This window comes from Hemiscyllium ocellatum, chromosome 7 (assembly GCF_020745735.1).
Source record: "Hemiscyllium ocellatum isolate sHemOce1 chromosome 7, sHemOce1.pat.X.cur, whole genome shotgun sequence".
Lineage (NCBI taxonomy): Eukaryota > Metazoa > Chordata > Chondrichthyes > Orectolobiformes > Hemiscylliidae > Hemiscyllium > Hemiscyllium ocellatum.
Genome location: NC_083407.1, coordinates 29,734,807 through 29,757,224, shown reverse-complemented (window position 1 = coordinate 29,757,224; position 22,418 = coordinate 29,734,807).

Here is a 22,418-nt window from a genome sequence, read left to right as displayed (position 1 = left end):
TTTAGCTATGGGAGTCTTGAAACTATTGCTTTTCCATTTGGTCCATTCAGGGAAGGAAATCCGGAATCCTTGTCAAGTATGCGTTGCCCTTCAATTGCTCCCTGACAAATAAGCCACACAGTTGTATTCAAGCAGATGATTCACAATGATCGTCCCGAGGGAAATTAAGGATGAACAATAAATACTGACCTGAACAGCAATGTCAATGAATGCAATAAGGGGGAAAGAATCCAGCACCAGGTGAGGACCACAAAATGCTGCTTCAAACTAAACTTCTGATGAATCTCGATCAAATTTTTCAGAGATAATCTTTCTTCAAGTTTATGATTGATTGAACTTCAACAATAGATAAAAGGAAACCACCAATTGACATATAGGCTGCATGAAGGATTATTAGGGGTTTTCACAAGGCAGGATTTGCAGGCACACTCATCACCCAGTACAGTTATAAAATGCCAGATAGATCTTCCTTAGAAAATTAACAAACTTAATGAAATTGCAATGCTGCTTTCTTTAACTGATATTTCAGTTTGACAATTTAATGTCACTATTTCGGCTGCAGTTAACCAGAGCTTTCAGCAGCTCTCAGCTTTTGAGCAGATCAGTAAATAAATTACAGAAGTGAAGCATAAATAAGTTATAAATTATAGAAACTATAAATAATTCACACCATGCTGATACAAGATAAGATGAACTCTGTGTATATGGGCCAAGAGAATAAACATGGTGTTTTTGAAACAGAAATCTTCCTATCACAATCTTTGGCTTTAAATAGAAGATGCCTTGAAAGTGGAAGTATAGCTTGCAATGCACAGTTAACTCCTGTTGGTTGCAATGTGGACTTCAGATGTGCTAGCTGCTGCTTACTCATTTGAATGGTTTCTGCTGTAGATCACCAAGGAATCCAAATTTATAACTTTCTAGCACCAGCTAAAACCTGTCCACACCACTTAATGCAACCAAGCACTGCTGAAAGGCAAAGGCCATTGTGGCTGCAGCATTCACCAATACATGTGCAAGAAGTGAATCTCATTAAGGAAATAATATAAAAAGTGGCACCCCAATTGAAAGAGCAAATGCAAGGTATCCAGATGTAGCATTGGAAGTGGTATTCACAGGGGGAGGTGACACTCTCAAAATGGGAGGAGATAGCCATGGAGATCAACGGCAGGAGCCACGTCCTGAGGACCTGGATATAACATTACAAAAAGACCAATGAACCTCGCACTTGTGATCAACATCTGTGATACCACCTACAAATACCATACTCTACAAACTACAAAGGTAACTGAAGCTATTCCTCAAAAAAGCCATATCCCATCACTGACTTATCAATAATCTTGATTGATCAGCAATATTTCTGGCTCCTCAACTAATTTATTAGTTAAAAATCACACAACACCAGGTTATAGTCCAACAGGTTTAACTGGAAACACACCAGTCAGACTATCACCTGATGAAGGAGCATTGCTCCGAAAGCTAGTGTGTTTCCAATTAAACCTGTTGGACTATAGCCTGGTGTTGTATGTTTTTTAACTTTGTACACCCCAGTCCAATACCAGCATCTCCAAATCATAATTTATTAGTGTCTCTCTCTGTATCCTGGAGGATTAGACAACACTCCAGCCTGGGTTGATACGTAACAAGTAACATGTGCCCCACATAAGTGTCAGGCAATGATCATCTCTGACAAGGAGGAATGTATCTTTCACCTCCATGACTGCAATGGAGATATCATTGTTGAATCTCCTCATATGCAGCATGCATTAACTGGACTAGCGATATAAATACTATGGATTCAAGACCAAAACTCCCCAGAGCCTGTCCAACAATCCACAAAGTGCAAGTACACTTTGTTCCAGCCCCCATCTGCCACAGTCAGCATTCAGGTTCTCCATAATCAGCACACAAACAATGTGTACTATCCACAAGCTGCACTGCAGCAACTCTGCAAGTGTGCTTTGATAGCACTGTCCAAATCTGCAACTGTTCCAACAAATGTCAACAGATACTTTGGAAAGACCTGCTCTCCTGCAGGGAACACACCATTGTGACTTGAAACTATATCACTCCTTCTTCACTACAGCTGGGTCATAAGCCTGCAACCCCCTTCTAAAAATACTGTGAGTGTACCTACATTGCCTAACTCACCCCCATAGATTGCAGTGCTCCAAGGTGATGACTAAGCACGTTTTCAAGGCCAATTAGGAATGTGCAATGAACGCTGATCTAGCCAATGATAAAATTCTGTAAAAGAATAAATATAAAGAGACATTTATCATGCCATACAAAGTCAAGTTCCTGATATTATGGCTGTGTACTATAGTACACAAAAGAACTTTCCAGGTACCACAGCAGTCCAGCAGACTACACTGAGTAGTAAGGAGTCACATCAGGACAGCGGCAATTACCCTCTGGACCACAAGCCTCCTACACATTCTCGACAACGCAATATTTGTATTCCCATTTCTGCCAACCCACTAGTGCCTTGCTGTTGCCTGTCAGCCAGTCAGCTGAATCTGCTGCTGTCTACGCCAAGATGAAGCAGTTGACAGATGGGACATCTCATCCCTGAGCTCCTCAATGTTATCAGACTACAGTCACTTCACTGACATTCAGTAGCCTTTCACCAGTCATGCCATAACCTGAGGGTGACTATGGTTTGGCAAAGGCAGCTAGATTACATGTGCTGAGGGAACTGAAAAAGATGAATAATTTTAGTTTTGTATGCAGTATAAATGATATTATTTCTATATTTGATTTAAAATGTTCATTTTGTGGTGGTTTTTATTTCTGTGTTGTTTTCAAGTAGACACTGGGATGATCAGTGATAGAGGAAGAGTCTGGTGTTGGAATGTTGGTGAATGGGAAACATAGTTGCCTCTATTGGTATCACACATAGCTCTTTCTGGAGAGCCTGTGTTGAAAGCGGCTTAATAGACTTCCTCTTCCCTTCTTTTACTTCTTCCTCCTTCTTCTCATGCTCCAGCTCCTCAGCTGCTTGTCACTTATCCGATGCAAATTCTGTACTCTCCTACCACCACAACATGCAGCGAAACACCAGAAATTTTACCACCCATTCTGCTGCATAGCTCCTCCAAAGTAACGACATAAGAGGAGCAACAGGGATAGATAGTTCAGCCCTTAAACCTTCTCCGCTATTTAATATGATCAGGGCTTATCTCATCTTGGCCTCAATTCCACTTTTCTGCTTGCTCTTCATAACCTTTTAAGACAATACTAATTAAAAAATCTGTCTATCTCCACCTTAAATTCATTCAGTCATGGTGTGCACTGCACCTTGGGGGTAATAAGCTCCACGACCCTTTGAGGGATGTAATTCCTTCTCATCTTTGTTTTAAATCTGTCACCTCTTAGCCCAAAACTATAGCCTCTCAGTCTAGATTGTCTGACAAAGGGAAACATCCTCTCTACGTCTACTTCATCCATCCCCTTTATGTATCTCAATTAGATCTCTTTTCATCTTTCCAAACTCCAGTGAGTATAGGCCTGAACTGTTCCAGCCCTCCTCATAAGACAAGCATAAGACTTAATAAGATCTAGAAGGCAGAGCATTGTTTCAGTACTCTATTGCAGTTCAAGGCGCAGAATGGTTTTCATGGTCTGCAGCTTTGTATGTCTGAATGTTTAACTGACAGGAAAATACTGTCATACTGTCATACTAGCCATACTGTTATATCCCTTGGCAGTCAGTAGTTACCTTTTAGTTCATCATGGTGTTTCAAATGCAGTTGGCACAGCAAAACTGAAGGCATCACAACAGCAGCAAGGATGTCAGATCCTGACCTGCATTTTGCATGATCATATAACAGGCCAATGTTAAGGGATTGATTTCCATGTAATGGTACCCTACACAATGTCAAAATCTGCAATCCTTGCAAAGCCATGTACTGAAATAAAAGATCCTACCGCTCATATTGGAAATCCAAAATAAAAACAATAAATGCCGGAGGAAATCAGCAGTCTGTAGAAGAGTCATATTGGACTCAAAATGTCAACATTGTTTTTCTACAGATGCTGCCTGGTCTATTGTGTTCTCCAGCATTTTCTGTTTTTATTATTAAACATATTTCTTTTGATGGGCTTTGACAATGTACTTTGCTGTCTTTGAGTTGAGACCCGCAACCTCTTAAGCAACAGTGGACAGCAAATTTTGGATGTCGTATAAATCACAGTCTCCATTTGGGAAAGAGCTCAATGCATAAATGTTCATATTCATGCTCATGTTCTCTTTCATAACCACTGACAATTTGATACATACTTTGCTCTGAAGCTATAGCTATAGCTGAACTAGATGATGGATATCAGTAACATTATTTTTTTACAAATATCACACATTTGTTTCTTGCTAAGATTCAAGTAGGAAAGTTGCTCTCTGAACATGCTGGTTAGAAATGACCTTCTAGGAGGAACTCTCCTTCTTCCATCCACTTTCTGCTTTGAGCAACTTGTGATGTTCATTTCCCCCACTGCTTTTCCAGTTATGCTGTATTTCAAGATGTGCTGAACACTTAAAGTTAGCAAAATAAAATCCTTCACAACACTTCCTGCACTGTTTTGCAATTTGAATGAAGTATAGAAGGGGCAAAGGACTTATGGATTCACAGCAATGAGCAAAAGACATCAAGCAAATTAAAAGCAAAATCCTGCGGATGCTGAACCATCAGCTAACTTCTAAGTAGTCGATGGCTGATGATCCCTTTAAATACATGCTGATGTGGGGCCACTTCCTGCTGCTAAATGTGTGTTCAGCTGTGCAAAGCTAAGGGATGGCATTAGTCAGAATGTTTCAAAATGGCACCACTGGCATCAAATTACCATTGCAAGTTAACTGTTGGTATAATCCACGTGCTCTGCGTATTTCCGGCAGATGGTCATCACACTTGCACTAACAACTTTATCAATTCAATGCGGTTTTCCTCACAAATTTACATGCAGTTCGGAGATACAATTTTGGACTTGTAAAGGTACTTAAAACAATGGGTACTAATCTGGTCAATTTCTTGCCTTTTAATCTCCTTTAATTCATAGATCAAGCTGAGTTAAAATATATTATTATGTTTACAACGATAAGGAAAAGAAATTCAAGAGTAGTCTAACTGGCTGACATCAATAAAAAGTATCCCTTTTAAAAAAAATAGTTAAATCGAAACTTATTAGCTATTGTCACCTATTATTATGTCACTTAATCGAATAATCATTGATTGTATCCTTAGTTGTTTGCCACATGATATTATAAAATACAGACAACAGTTTTAATCCCAAGAAGCAGCAGGGGAGGGATTCCTCTTGATGACAGATTCACATTCATTTAATGATTAGTGAGACAGGCAAACAAAATGACAGTGGAATAATCCCATTCATCAGGCACTGCAGCCTTCATCGGCACTTCAGCAGAAATGATTTTAAGCCATAAGTGAAAACAAATTTGCAGATGTAGCATATCGTGAAGTTATCACAACAGCATCAATTGCTATGCAGGCTCAGTGTTCTATGTACTCGCAACAGACAAAATAACATGATAGCACCAGTACAAGCAATTAAAATCAGAGACAAGGTCAGGAGATCAGCTTGTAACCCTCAACTGATACTATTAAGAAGCCAAATATTCAGTTTCCCCCATCCATTATTCAAGTTGCTTCCCATGTTCACTGGTGTCAGATGGGGACCGATGAGTGAGTTATACTAGAGACAGTAAGCGGATGTTAACTTCCCACTGAGAGAATTTCTCCAGGTCGAATAAAAACGTTCCACTAATCATCTACCCCATGAAACTGCCAGCTGTGGCCTCTAGTAGGATTATAATTCTCATAGACCTCTTATGGAGCTTTTAGCTAAATGAAAAATCTGCCATAGCCTAGGGAGAAGGGAGCAAGCAGATAAGAAGCAGAGTGTTTACTAAGAAGCTGTGCAACATAACAGGTTTTTGTGATGTAAAAATCATAAGGAAACCATTAGGTTAAAAAAAAGATCTATGTATTTACACGTTTCATTTGCAGCAGTTTTATGGGCTCATTAATTTAACATTCCTCTATACTTTTTTCAGGAGTGCTATCCTTAGGGTGTCTCTGATTTGTTATTCTGTTGCACTTTTTCTGTTGCAACACTTGACTAAATAGTGTAAATCTCAGCATCTCTGTCAAATTTTGCAAAATTGTGGAGTACAATGGACCCTAGTTTCTATAGGCTTGCTTTGTAATTGTGGGCACATTTCTGTGATCTTAAAGTATATCAAGACATAGCAGCAACAAAATTACTCCGAACAGTTGCTATGAAATAAATATGACAGTGATGTTTCATGAATTATACAACTTGTTTAGTTCAGAAAGAAAAATGAATGTCCCTGGAAGATTCCAGTGGACGACGACAACAGGGTGCCAAATTAGACCCTGATTAAAGGCGCTGGCACAAGCTGAAGGATGGTCCAAACCTAGAATCAGACGAGCCTAGTCGATATGTTATTATTTTCAGTTCATTGCAGAGGAGGATGGAGCTGAAGCTTATGTAAATTAGATGCAGCATCTGCAATTTTAGTCATGGTAGAGTCAGCTATTGGGGGGAGTGGCAACATATAGCTCATTGCAATCGAAGGGATTTTTTCATTCCTCCAACTTCTCTGCCACCCCCCCAAACAAAGCCTTGCATTCTAACTGCGGGTTCTTGCCTAAAATTCTCTTCAGGGAAAACAGTCAGCTTCAATTTTTTTTTACATTCACATGTAATTGTGCACATTGTGACATATTTATTAAAATATTGGTTGCACAACTCCCTGGTAACAGCATGTGAGCCTAATCTGAATTGCGTGGCAACCAAATTTGTGCCAACGTAGTGCAAATGAAAAGAGCTGCCTAGCAGACTGTTTGTGCCAATTGTAATAAATCAATATGTGCTCGACCCTAGCCTCTATTGTCAAGTTGAACTTAGTTCAAATATATTTTTCTTAAGTAAAGTTAATATTTCAGCCCTCTTTGTGATGTCACTGTACAAGGGCTAAATTTATGGATCAATGTTTCCATTTAGATAGATTACAAAGAAATTGGATCCCAAAAAAATTGGGTATCATCTGCAGGCTGCTGTTATGGGAAAACAATCATAGACAGTCCAGACATCCAATCTAGAGTTATCAGTAATATTACTTTCAACTTTCAGTGCTGACTGGGTTTGCTAACCACTGATCCAAACTATTAAGCATTCCTTTGTTTAAACTGAATAACTCTGTTCATCAGCTATGGTGTCTAAGTTGAATCTGTCTCTGGCCCCTTCTTTTGAAAAATTTCTAGTGGCTGCCCAGAACACAAAAGTATATACCAGAAATAATATGTACCTGGCCAAAGAATTGGTTGGGATATATTCAACCATTGCTAACTCTCAGAGCCAACTGAGAGGAAGATATTTATTGATGTCAATTTCAAGAGATCACACAGAAGGTCAGACATTTTTGGTCTTACTGTTGAATAGCTGTTAATTTTTCACTACCAATAGAACCAAGAACTTTTAATCAAAATTTCCCATCTATGATGTACTGTTACATCATGAAGACAACACAATAATTTGGTCCTTTTCATTTTGGTGAGATTAAACACAGACTGAGCAGATCACCTCCAGTCTATCTTAGGAATGGCCCCAATCTTCCAGTTGCTTGCCATTTCAATAAATCACCCCACTCACACATTTCCATTCTTGACCTGCGACACGACTGAGCTGTAAGCTGGAGGAAAAGCTTAGATACTTTTCCACTTAGATACTTCACAGCCTCTAGGACTCATTATTGAGTTCCACAATTCAGAGTTTGACCTTTGAAATCCATTATACACCCTTACTGCCCCCAGCCATATCTTGTTTGTGCCTTCTTAGTTTTGCTCTCAGGACAACTTTTCACAGCTAACATTTGTACTTACTTTAGATCATCTCTTTACCACCATTATCAATGCCTTTGTCTTTTGCTGTGGGTCCATTCACTGTGTTCTCCTTGCTTCTCCTCTCTTTGTGTCCTAATATAAAAAAACATAATTCTCCAATTCCTTTCAGTTCCAAAGAATAGTCATATTGGACCAGAGAAGTTAACTATTCCTCTCTCTGCAGGTGATGCCAGACTGCTACTGAATTTCTCTATCACTGTTTCTATTTCAGATTTCCAGCATCGGCAGTATTTTGCTTTGATATGTGAATAGTTTTGCCCGCCCAGGATTTCATTTAATTTTCTGCAGGATGACCGCTTAATGGGCAAAGCTAACTGGAGACCTGAGTTGTAAGTCTTTGACACACCCAACTGCCAGTCCTTAACAGAAGCACAACTGCTGAGATTTTCTTCATACAGGAGACATCAAGAAAGTTGAACAATGATTGATCTACTCAGCACATCCCAGATCATTTGGATTGCTACATCAATATTAACCTTATTCAGATGGTCACACATTCAATGCATGGCAATTATTTGCACATTTCCCAATTGGCAATACTACCTCAATTCTACTTCAAGACACAATACCAATGCTTTGATCCTTTTACTGTCTCAAACTGCCGAACCAAAATAAACTTTCACAAGTGAATAAGGTGTCAGCCAACCCAAATGCTATTCATGGGATCATCAGCTGAATTTAGCTTGTTGTCTGAACATAAACAACATGGTCTAATAATTCACAGTGCCCATCAGTCGATGGCTATAAAGGCAATGCTGATGTATCTGCAGGAATTTTTTTTTGTGTACCCAACCACTTGAATGGAATGATTGATGACATGGTCAGACTTTGCCCTGAGAGATAGTGTTCCTCTAAAAACATGTTGCGCTTGAGAGGAAGATGCTGATCATTGAATCCCTGGAGATTGAGCCTGTGTGACCTCATAAGCATGCTGACCTGCAACTCCTATTCTAGATGTATTGAAGAAAATCAGTCTCAAGCTATCAATGATTAAGGCCTAAACATTTCTAAGTAAGAACCTACATACTGAAAATAAGGGAACAGATTCTCTTTCCAATAATACCAGAGCATTAAGAATTTACTGACGTCAGTGGTCAAGCTTAGGTATCATTTTTGTCACACATGGCCTGTATATTAGTCAGGAATGCTTCATCTCACATATTAACTTAGACAGAATTTTCTTTTATGAAGGCTGTTGTTTTTGTTATTGTGTCTATGCAAACTTGACAAAACAAAATATTGTTGGAAGACATGTCACTGGAAAACAGAAAGACTGAATCATTGTTATGACCACTTGAACTGGAGCTAAAAATTTGATGGAGAGCTAATGAATTGTGTGAATGAGATAAAGTGAGATAAATTATTACTCGAGGAAAGCCCAAATAACTCAAATGATTCTGAAGAGAATTGCCACCCTCTGATTTATATAGAATGTTGAGTGCCTTTCCTGCCCATTTATATTTCAGGCTGGTGGACTCCAGAGCATTAAATGAGTCTCTTGGAGGATAGCACTGCCAAATTAGCAAGTGCGAGCCACGCAGCTTGCTGACAGCTGGAGAAGATGGTATCTCCTCCCTTCAATGGCAGTGTTTAAATTTCCCACTGGAGCATCTCAGCCTCCAAAAGCAACATCAAAATGCATCCACTGTCCCGCAGATCACAGCATTGCCTCATTTCCCTCACAGCACTCCTGGTGAAATCAGGGCTGTCAACAGTGAGAGAGCTGTGAGGTAAATGCAAGAGCAAGCCAACATTGTTGTACACTGGTTTATTGGTTTTAACAGAAGTACTTATGGTAAGTGTGCTGTAAGGGCCCCACCATGGTGTTTGACTCCCCCCAGGTTACAACGTTTGGATGAGGTGTGAATAGGACAATCTTACATACAAAACAGCCTAACAGTAGCTCATCTTTGCATATAGTAGCATAGAAATGTTTAAATCTAATAAGACATCATACTGAGCATTAGATAATGTTTCATTTTTGGTTAAATACTTATCAACGTGTATTCTCCTTCTACTGGGTTGGATTTTTCCAATGTGAGCACAGCCAGGATGGGATTGATGCAGGATGAACTGATTCTATTCTTGCTGTAATATCCAGATGCTGTCCTCATTAAGCAATTGCTGTGAATTGCCATCCATATAATGGTCAACAGTTGAAAGCTTACAAACAGGGAGGTGAGTTTTCCTATATCAGACAGGCGTTTGAAATCAAATAGCTTTTGCTGAGAGTGAGGTGCACAGATAATATTGATAGGCTGGATGGTCACCTGCACATTGGAGTGCCCTCCCTTTTTTGTGTAAAAGAGATGCTCCACAAACCCCCAATTTGCAGCTCTCTGCATTGAACCAGGAAACTGAAACATGTCTGTGCCACAGTCTAACTAAGAATGATCAGTGCTGGCATATAACCACTTCTGGAAAATGGTGCATTGTGCTAGTGAAGTGGAGGAATGATGTTGACAAACTTTCACGTTCAAAATTCCATCTCTTATCCACCATTTCATACCACTGTGAACGTCCTATAGTTCAAGAAATAGAATCTTACATTTTTCCAGCAATACTTCATAGGGAATGTGACTGAAATTGTAACATGGTTGACTTCCGATAAACTGGTTTGCCAAGAAGTGTTATGCTTGAATCAGGATTATTCATAGAACAGAATTTCTATAAACTGCAGATAAAAAAAATGGCCAGTTTGAAAAGCTGTGCTGGAGCTCATTTAATTATTCATTCAGGAAACTGCACACAAACAAAAACAGCACAAAAAATTCTTTAACAAAGAAACTGATCAGATTTTTAAAAAAAATCTGCTGTTATCTACAGCTGGGGGCTTGGCAGGGCTGTGCAAAAGAGTGGAAAGCAAATAATTAGGAAATGCATTAGGTTTTCAGGATTTCCTGTTTGTGTTCTACGATAATCAGAAATTTTATGCAATTGGAGCTAAATAGTTCCGTCCATTTTACCTTGATGTTTGAACTTGATATATGTTTAAATTGAATTGGCTGAAAACGAGACTTATATTTCCTATATATCTAATGATAAAATTCCAGGTGAAGTGGGAGTTTTATGATCAGTGTAGATCGAGTGCAGTAACTTCTGCAGTGCCCTCCTGCAGTGATTACTATCAGTTTGCCTGAATAAGTGTGTGTAAACCAGACATGTACACAAAAGAATTGCTCAAGCATGATTTATGAAGTAGCTGAACTGACCTTTTATAGAATTATTGTAAAATCGTCACACATGTCACCATATCGTCAGAACCTTTTGTGGTTATTTGTAGCCCGCTCTCCTAATTATGAAATTCGAGCAGCCTGAAAGACAAAAACATCTCCTCTGTTGGTTTTCCTTAAATTAGACAGCACGTAGAAACAATTAAAATACATTTGGTACATTCAGGCTTTCAATATAAGCTGCTTTGTTACAGAATTCTGTGTAAGTGTGACCTGGTGGCATAGCATACTATTCTGCTGCCATGCTGTGGCACAGGCAGGTACATAAATTTTGGGGTGCTAAGTTCCTAATTTGACCTAAAATTAAGCTGAATGAAAAAGATAAGGAGATTAAGAGGGAGCAGATCAACTCACATCCATCTATTAACCAGATGCAAAAATCAAGAATCCAAGATCCAAATTTTATGGCGTGATATATTGCATCTGGACTAAGCCAGGGCATCTCCTCTGCCCTGAAGCTCTTCAACTATTTACTGAAACAGACTTGCTACCACAGCCACATTTGCTTACCTATCACCTCCATCCCCACCCCCATTCACCTATCGTACTCTTTGCTACCTTCTCCCCAGCCCCACCCTCATCCCCACTTATCTCTCTACCTTGGAGGCTCCCTGCCTCCATTCCTGATAAAGGGCTTTTGCCCAAAACATCGATTTTCCTGCTCTTCGGATGCTGGCTGACCTGCTGTGCTCTTCCAGCACCACTCTAACCTAAACTCACTTTTCATTTAGTACTTGGATACCATCCCCCTCCCATTTATGTCTCAGCTTCCTTGGACTACCTCCACATTCCTGATGAAGAGCTTATGCTCAAAACATCGACTCCCCTGCTCCTCAGATGCTACCTGACTGGGTATGCTTTTCCGGCACCACACTTTGTAACTCTGATCTCCAGCATCTGCAGTCCGCACTTTCTCCCTGTGACTTGAGACAGAAGGAAAGGCAAGGAATGGGCCAACTGGTTTAAACCCTGCTGATCTCCTGAAACATTACTTGATTAAATTTCCTTCACCTGTGTTAAGATCTCTATTGAAACCAAGAACCATATTTTTCAAAAAAAAAGAAACCTGAAATCCCAAATTTTGACTGAAAGAATAAAGCTGCAAGATTCCTCATTGTTTAAAAAAGTCTTCACAAGGGTCAAGCAAAGTGGACACTAAATATTATCTTCTCTAAGCATTTGAATTAGTGAGTTTTGAGATGATTTGTAGCTCAGTTTGAGGTTCTGGATGTAGGTTCATCACCATACTAGGTAATAATCATCAGTGAGCCTCCAGTGAAGCACTGGTGGCATGGTCCGCATTCTATTTATTTGTTTAGGTTTCCTTGAGTTGGTGATGCCATTTCCTGTGGTGACATCATTTCCTGTGGTGACCTTTACTGGCATAAAATTCACAAAAGAGGAGGAAAACAACAAAAAAACTGCCATTCCCAAATGTCACAGTAGAGTGAACAGCCAATGGGGAACTTCAAACCAGCATCTACAGGAAAACAACACATACTGACCAAAGACTGAACTACAGAAGCAATCATCCCAACACCCACAAACAAAGCTGCATTAGAACATTATTTCAATGCGTCACCACACACTGCAGCACAGAGGAACTATGCAGAGCAGAGGAGAATCACCTATATAGTTTATTCAAAAAGAATGGGTACCCAATGAACACAGTCTGCTGATTTCTCAGCAACAAACCCATCAAGCAGACAAAACACATCCAAAAATGTTAGCCACTTTCCCCTACATCAAAGACATCTCAGAAATGACTGCCAGACTACTCAGACCTCTTGGCACCATGATAGCTCAAAAACCCACCAACACACTAAAACAGCAGCTAATGAAGTTGAAAGACTATGTACAGACAACAAGCAAAACAAATGTCATTTACAAAATACCTTGCAAGAACTGTAACAATACTACTTTGGACCAACAAGTAGGAAACTAGCCACCAGGATACATGAACATCAACTAACCACAAAAAGAAATGACCTGTTCTAACTATTATCCTTATATATAGATGAGGAAGGATACCACTTTGACTGGGACAACACGTCCATCCTAGGACAAACCAAACAGAGACACACACGAGAATTCTGAGAAGCGTGGCATTCCAATCGGAACTCTACCAGCAAACTCAAAGACTTAGACCCCATTTACCACCCCCTGAGAAAAATAACAGGAAATGACATCACCACAGGAAATGATGCCACCACAGGGAATTGCATCACCAACCCATGGAAACCTAAACACATAAATATAAAGCAGGCCATGCGACCAGTACTTCGTCTGGAGGCTAACTGATGATGTTACCTAGAATGGTGATGAAATGTCTGAAAACAAACCTTCCAGCTCAGCAAGCAAACCTACATCCACAAGCATTTAAATTCTGAAACTAAAATCATGATATGTTGAATGTGAATTAGCTGGCAAATCATAGTCAACTACAAACTATAAATGCACATTAAATGACAGATACAAGTAAGACAAACCAAACTAACTGAGTCAGTATAAAAATCAAAAGAACTTCGGATCAAAAACGAAAACAGAAGTTACTGGAAAAGCTCAGCAAATCTGGCAGCATCTATGAAGGAAACTCAAAGTTAACATCTTGGGTCTCTTCCTTAGGAAGCAGTTGAGTTGGTGATAGTAGTAGTAGTCAGTAGTCACTTGGAACATGTCACCAGTCTGAGTCATAGTTATAAAGATGTACAACACAAAACAGACCCTACGGTCCAACTCATCCATGCCCACCGGATATCCTAAATTAATCTGGGCCCACTTGCCATTACTTGACCCATATCCCCTTAAACCCTTTCTATTCATGTACCCATGCAGATGCCTTTTAAATGTTGTAATTGGACAAGCCTCTGCTACTTCTTCTGGCAAATAATTCCATACGCACACCACCCTTTCATGAAAACGTTGCCCCTTAGGTCCCTTTTAACTCTTTTCCCTCTCATTCTAAACCTCTGCTCTGTAATTCTGGACTCCTCCAACCCAGGAAAAAGACCATGTCTATTTACCCTATCCATTCCCCTCGTAATTTTTATACCTCCCTATAAGGTCACTCCTCAGCCGCTGATGCTCCAGGGAAAACAGCCCCAGCCTATTCAGCCTCTTCCTATTGCTCAAACCCTCCAACCCTGGTAACATGCTTGTAAATCTTTTCTGAATCCTTCACAAAATCCTTCAAAGTTTTGTCTTTCTCATTTAAGGGGAAGAGGTTAACTAGTGGCTAAATCATATGATGAGCAATCCAGAATCATGGGTTAATGCTTTAGGAGCATTGAATTATTGATTTTTGCATCTGAGTAATGAGTGAATGTACATTGAACTGCTCCCTCTTAACATAGTTACCGTTCATATTTCACTCTATTTTAGGTCAGGTTAAGAACTTATTACCCCAGAACTTATATATCTTATTAGAATCATAGAATCCTTAAAGTGTAGGCCCATTGAGTCTGTGCAACACCTCCAATGAGTGTCCCATCCTATCCCTGTAACCCCTGCATTACCATAGCTATCCCATCTAGCCTGCACATCCCTAAACACTACAGGCAATTTATCATAGTTGATCCATCTAACCTGCACATCTTTGGACTATAGGAGAAAACAGAGCACCTGAAGGAAACCCACAGAGCAGGGAGAACATACAAACTCCACACAGACGGTGACCCAAGGCTGAAATCAAACCCAGGTTCTTGGCACTGTGAGGCAGCAGCGCTAACCAAAGTGTTCTGCGTCACAGCATGCAGCGTAGTAGCATATTATCCCAGGCCAATTCTCTGGGGAGCTGGATTCAAATCTTATCATGGCAAACACTGAAATTTGAATTTCATAAATATCTGGAATGGACAACCGGCCTAATGGTAACTATATTACTACTATTAATTGCCATCAAGAAACAACTGGTTTGCTAAATGTCCTTTCGGGAAGAAAATCACAAGGCAAATACAATGTTGGCATTTATTTCAAGAGTACTAAAATATAAAAGCAGGGATGTACTTCTGAGGCTTTATATTTTTGGTGAGACCACATTCAGAGTATTGTAATCAATTTTGGGCCCCATATCTCAAGAAGGATGTACTGGCCCTGGAGCAGGTCCAGAAGTGGTTCATGAGAATGATCCCAGGAATGAAAGACTTAACATATGAGGAATGTTTGAGGACTCTAGGACTATGTTCAATGGAGTTTAGAAGGATGGGGGATTTGATCGAAGCTTAGAGAATACTGAACAGCCCGGACAGAGTGAATGTTGAGAAGATGCTTCCCTTAATAGGCATGATGAGGACCCAAGAGCGCAGCCTTAGAGCAAACGGAAGACCATTTAGAACAGAGATAAGGAGAAGCATCTTTAGCCAGACAGTAGTGAATCTATGGAATTTGTTGCCACTGAACGCTGTGGAGGCCAGCTCATGGAGTATATTTAAAACAGAAATGGAGAGATTCTTGATTGCCAAGGAGATCAAAGGCAATAGTGAAAAATTGTGAAAATGGGATTGAAAAACCTATCACCATGATTGAATGCCAGAGCAGATTATTAGGTCGAATGGCCTAACTTCTGATCCTGTGTCCTATGGTCTTATCAATCATCCTTACTGGCCTCTATGTGACTCAAAATTTGCAGAAATGTGGTTGATTTTTTGCCTCTGGGCAATTAAAAATTAGCAACTAATGCTGGCCTAGACAGTGACACCTACATCCCATGAATTAATAAAAAAAGTTGAAGAATTTCAGCTTCCCTTTCTTTGGGATTTAACCTGATCCTGGGCCAACAACAGCACACAACTGAATTCCACCAACAATTACACACATCTGTAAATCCTTTTCAACAGATCTGCTTATGAAGATGTGGATGGCGTAAATTCACTAATTTTATTTTCAATTACCAGAAACAAAAGCAGTCGACAATTGTCAGCCTCCTAATCCAGCCCGTTTTCTTCAGCCTTGTCCACTTTACATCATTTGATTATTATCTGGGCTCTGGTGGCATTCAGAGCTTTTATATGCCCACAGCCACTTTCTATCTCCCCAGAGGTTATGGTTTCCAATCTCAGTTTCTGATTAATTCCCTCAGAAACTAGAAGGGCCAGTTGCCTTTCTCAGTTCCCTTTCAGTTAAAACCTGCTCCAACATAGTATAATCTTTGGAACCATGAATTCCATTATAACTGCTGTGACTTTGGCACAGCAAATAGCTACCTGGGCCACGCTTCATTGTTATGAAGAGCACATGTTGGAAAGCAATTATTTTGGACCCATTTTGGGCCATCTCAGAGTTGTCATCTAATGTGACTGATCAACATGTTGCTGCTCCAAACACAGCTCAGTGGCCACTTCTGGAAATGTATCCAGCGCTTGAAGACATTGTAGAGTCATAATGTCATAGAGATGTACAGCATGGAAACAGACCCTTCAGTCCAACTCATCCATTCTGACCAGATATCCTAGCCTAATCTAGTACCATTTGCCAGCACTTGGCCCATATCCCGCTATACCCTTCCTATTCATGTACCCATCCAGATGCTTTTTAAATGTTGTAATTATACCAGCCTCTGTCACTTCCTCTGGCAGCTCATTCTATACACTCACCACCATCTATGTGAACAAGTTGCCCTATAGGTCCCTTTTAAATTTTTTCCCCTCTCCTCTTAACTTTATGCCCTCTTGCTCTGGCATCCAAGAACTAAATGAAAAGTGAGTATAACAAGCCACGAGTGAAGGTGGGTCTGTGAGAAGACATGATGAATGGGTGCAAAGACCAAAGAAGACGTGACATTTTGTAGGGAGAAGTGAGTGATTTGGACATTAACAGAGGGCCTGTTTTGGATAGGATGCTCATGAGGGTGGTCTTGCCAGGACTGCTACCAAGGACCTAACTCACTTAACCTGTCCTCTCCCCAAACACTGGCTACCACTCAATTGCAGTTCAGTGCAGGAAGTGGCCCCTTAAGTGGCAATTAAGTAGTAAATTCACCAATAAGTTTTGGTGACAGGATAGGCATTCACAGAGTTTTATGAGTAATCCTGTCATTTCTGGAGAACTGTAAACCTCAAAAGTCTTCATTAAGCACACAATTTTGGTTGCAATTGTTAGTTGCTATATTTTAACTTTACCTCAAGGTTGTTAACAGATGCCTTCAGATTAGTATTTGAATGCTCAGTAGATCTTATTACCATGGAGCAATATTTATGGACCTCATGTATCCACATTCATCAATGGCATGGTGTTTCCAGGTGTCATAATGCAGTAGGGCTCATGAATCAAGGGTGCGAGTACACAGGCTCTCAGATGTAATATTGGAGTGCCTGATGGAAGTGCTCCACAGGAAATATAACCTCCTGCAAGAAATCATGTGCCTTGTTTGACCTCATGCCTCCTTCCCTTCAATATCCAGAGTAGGGAGAGTCTAACAAGGTGCCTATAAATAAACACTGCAACCAATCCCTTTCTCCTGGTGACAATCATATGGTTTCCAAAGGAGGAGTAGAATTTATTCTTTCTAGGTTCTCAGAGAATTTCTGAAACAAATGTTGGTTGGGCATTGCTGATGTCTTGGCAATGTATTTGGGGAAATCTCCCAATGTTTTTTAGAAGTCCTTTATAACACTTACAGGAATGACCATGAAATGGTGAAGATCACTTCCAATGCCAAATATGCCTTTAAATAGTATTTGAAATTGACATCAGTGGTATGTTTGTCCCTGAACAATTATTCACTGGTAGGAAAGGGTATCTGTTGCAATGAGGGCCTTCAAAAGAGAATCCTACCTTTTCAATAAGCACTAGCAGGAATTTCATTCAGAAATCAACTATTTAAGAAACCTCCAGCCATCTGGCTTCAAGCGCTGGCATCAACACCTTCACCACTAAATCAGAGTTTCGGATTCAAACGCTGTCTTGGCCTTCAGTTTGTTGTCTGATGTACTTGGTGAAAATTGCCAGGTGATGACATCACAATTCATTTTAAGCCTGTTACTTTAAACAAAAGGATGCAAACAAAATCCTGAATTTTTAAAAGATCATTGAATTTCCACAAGCCTTTTAAAATCTTGGGTGGTCCCCAAATCCTGACATGCTGCTCCCATACCCAGCAGATCCCCTTTATTGGCAGTAAGGGAAAGTGGGTGGAACAGAATTCTCATATGTGGAAATTCCAAACTCATCAAGGCCATTTCAACTCTGCTTTCAACAATACTCTTGTGACTTACAAACTTGAGTAGCTGGGAAGCCAGAAAAATCTCACTTTATATAACTGACTCCCACCAACATCCCCTCCATCTGCCTGATGTCCTGAATCCCCTTTCCTATGAACTGACTAGACATAACATCACCACCTGACCTAATAGGTGTCACACTATACATCTGCCCTTCTGCCCATCTACTATCCAGCCTTATGCATCTTCCAGTCTATCCACGTAGCACCAGCCAATATCATTCTACCCATCTATCCCAGATGTCTGACTACCCACAACCTGCAGTCCATCCCACACCTTAACTAGTTGCCACCTACCCAACTACCCTCTCCTCATGTGTCATCCCATCCAGTTGCCACACTTCCCACATATCCACTTTCTCTCCCACGCGACCCTCTGACCCACTTACCTGGCACATTCACTCATGCACTCATTGCCTAACACATTGAAAATCTATTTGGCTATACCAAAGCATTTCAGAGTGGTAGTGAACACTTAGCAGAATTCAATAGTTAGTGCCGTAAAATGAAGACATGACTTGTCTTCCTTGATGATCCAGCAAAACAGAACAACCATTTGACTTAAGGTGTGCACCACATTTCTGACAAAACTAGGATAGAAGACTTGATCACAAATGCAAAACTCACTGGTGGCATAAGAAAATAGGATCAGAGTGGCAAATTGATGATGATTGCTGCTCTAAGTAATTTTTTGCTAGACTTTAATCAAGAATGTAATTGGTCCTAATACATGCATCCTGACATTTCTTATTGGAACCCTGTTGTTTTTCCTGTCAGCTCTTTTAAAAATGGAGGCTATTGTGTACAACTTACTTTGCAGTCATTAAAATCTAACATTAAGACTCCATACCATGCATAAGTTCAAGATAATTCTCAGCATGAATTTTATACCTTGGGCATAATTACATATGAAACTCTGCTTGGTCATCAAGGAGAACATTCCTGGTACTTTTATTGTGAGTGTGAATTGTCACTCACCAGTCCAAGTCTGGATATTGTCCAGGTCTTGCTGTGTATGGATATAGACTGCTTCAGATGCAAAAAGATATATGGAGCCTGGATAAATGTGAAGTGATGCATTATGGAAGGTTGAACTTGAAAGTTGAGTACAGGATTTAAGACAGGATTCTTGGCAGCGTGGAGAAACAGCAGGATCTTGGTGTGCAGATACATAGATCCCTTAAAATTGCCACCCAGGTGGACAGGGTTGTTAAGAAAGCTTTTGGTAATTTGGCTTTCATTAACAGGGGGATTGAGTTTAAGAGACGTGAGATCTTGTTGCAGCTCTATAAAACTTTGGTTAGACCGCACTTGGAATACTGTGTCGAGTTCTGGTCGCCCTATTATAGGAAAGATGTGGATGCTTTGGAGAGGATTCATAGGAGGTTTACCAGGATGCTGCCTGGAATGAAGGGCTTACCTTACAAAGAGAGGTTGACTCTGCTCGGATTCTTTTCATTGGGAAAAAAAAAGGAAGAGAGGGGACCTAATTGAGGTGTACAAGATAATGAGAGACATAGATAGAGTTGATAGCCAGAAACTTTTTCCCAGGGCAGAAATTGTTGACACGAGGGGTCATAGTTTTAAGCTGTTTGGCAGAAAGTGTAGAGGGAATGTCAGAGGCGGGTTCTTTACGCAGAGAGTTGTGGAAGCGAGGTCATTGGGGATATTTAAGAGACTGCTGAACATGCATATGGTCACACAAATTTGAGAGGTCGTACATTAGGTTTACCTCACATTAGGATCAATGGTCGGCACAACATCGTGGGCTAAAGGGCCTGTTCTATGCTGTATGTTCTATATTCTATGGAATTGAAAAGTAGAAACTTGAGAAACAGTTAAACACTTCCGATTCCCATTTGGATTAAAAAACAGTGAAGGTCAGTATTTTTCTTCTCCCAAAATAAAATCTTATTAGGATTCCAACCAAAAGATAAAAATGAAGAAACCCATTTATTTGTGCTGCCGATTTGCATTAATTCCCTAGGGACATCTTTAGGGATGTCTATTCTTTGGGAATCAATATATATTTTCAGCAGGATTTAGTTTTCTCCTAAAATCCTATTAAAATCACAAAAATATCTATCCCATCTCCATCTTAGGATCATCTACATTAACTCAGAGCTCACACCAAAAGACTAATGTGCTGTAAGCAATGAGGAGGATGAGATGAAAAGGTCCTGGAATCCTGACTGTACGTGGCTCAGGGTGCAGTTCAGCTCCATGAGAACTGCATGGGGCAGAGACTGAGGAGCATGCACACCCCACTTGCAGAGTTAAAAACAAACAGATATTAGTGCCAATTTTTTTAAGCTCCCCCATCAGTGAATACAGTTTAACTTTTTAGATATTTTCTCACACTGTGAAAACCGAGATACCTAATGGAGACACCTAATCAACCAAACATTTACAAACACCATTCAACTTGGTAACCCCAGTAGATATGCTCATTCCTAATGTTAACTTCCTCCCTGTGTCGATATGAAGGGTCAGGTTGAAGACTGCAGAGTATACATCTGTCAGTTTACATGTTTTTTGTCATCACACTGTGATCACAATGAGAGTACCATCTTCAGTGAATGATGACTGGCCTGAGATTCTGTATGAATTATAACAATTATTTGCTTGAAATCCCATTTTAGAATCTCCTGCATTTCTTTTAATAGCCAGTGGGAGATTGATGGCAAACTTAGCTAACTCCAGTTCATTCCTGATCACATTGGCAGATTGTTACTTTCAGATGAGTCCTTTCTATATCCGGCAATAAACAATTTCATCAAAGTTGTAATGATAAGCATTACAAAAATCTTCTTAACTCACTTCAGTCTTCAATAGGTTAAGTCACTCTACCTACTTACTCTTCAAGAATACAAGCACAGCTGTTTGCCAAATCTGAATGTTTCATATTTATTAACGGCACCAGATTGTCCAACATCTGCAATGTTGCAAAAACAGGGAGGACCCATAATCATCTTTTCTTCCTTTAGGAATTAAGCTGTTTCCTTCATGTCGAGTGACCTAATACCAACAATTAAAAAGGCAACATTTTACTGACTATGTCCTGAGTGCAGTATGAATATGGAACATGTCTAATTATATGGTGTCGCATAATACTCCTTCTAACAGATACATACCACTTTGGATGGAAATAACTGTGATCACCCACATCCCACCTCCCCCCAAATCAATGTACATGTTACTGTGAGCCAGCCTTGCCAACTTGGATTCTTTCTAAGTTGAACAGACAATTTCAATCATGATCTCAACATCTGTTCAAGGATCATAGATTAAAGCATCTATCTTGTGAAAGGAGAAATGTCAGAAATGAGTACTCTAAAATGACAAAACTGCTGCAGCCTTCAAACTTTAACTGGCTTGTGCTTCGAGCAAATTTTAGATTGGTAGCCACAGGACAGTTCTTAACAATTTTAACACGCACTAATGGAAATAAAGCTGGGACTTACGAATTTAAGTCCCTTCTTCATGAATTGCCTAGCTTGGGGAAGGCAGAAGCGTTTGCCAGAACTAAGGCCACAGGAATCTTTAACAGAAGGCTCTGATCCAGCATATCTGTGTCCCAGACTCTTTGCCAGACCTTCTGCCGCTCTCCTGCCAGAGTTGAAAAGTTACAACAGAGTGCATTGCAACCAGCAGGGATTTTCAGCTGATAATTAGAATGAGCTTGAAGATCACACGGCAAAGTATGGCCAAGGATAATTAAATATTTGATGGAATCTCATTGTTTCCATGTCGTTGTGCTCCCCTGAAATGTCTACTGGAGCAATGTACAAGCCATTGTTGAAGAGTGGCTACATAGATATTGTCAAGCTATGCTCATAAACTAAACACAATGACAAATAACTATGAGGACTATGATAAAACAGGTTCACCCGGTCTGTAGTTGGAATTAGTCTGTCTGGTTTAGCTAGAACAAATTAAACGGTAATATGACTGATCAAACATTTTACAAGTCCATTAATTTCTTCCCTTTCTGAAAGTATATCTACTTCTTTGTACCAAAGTCAAGAA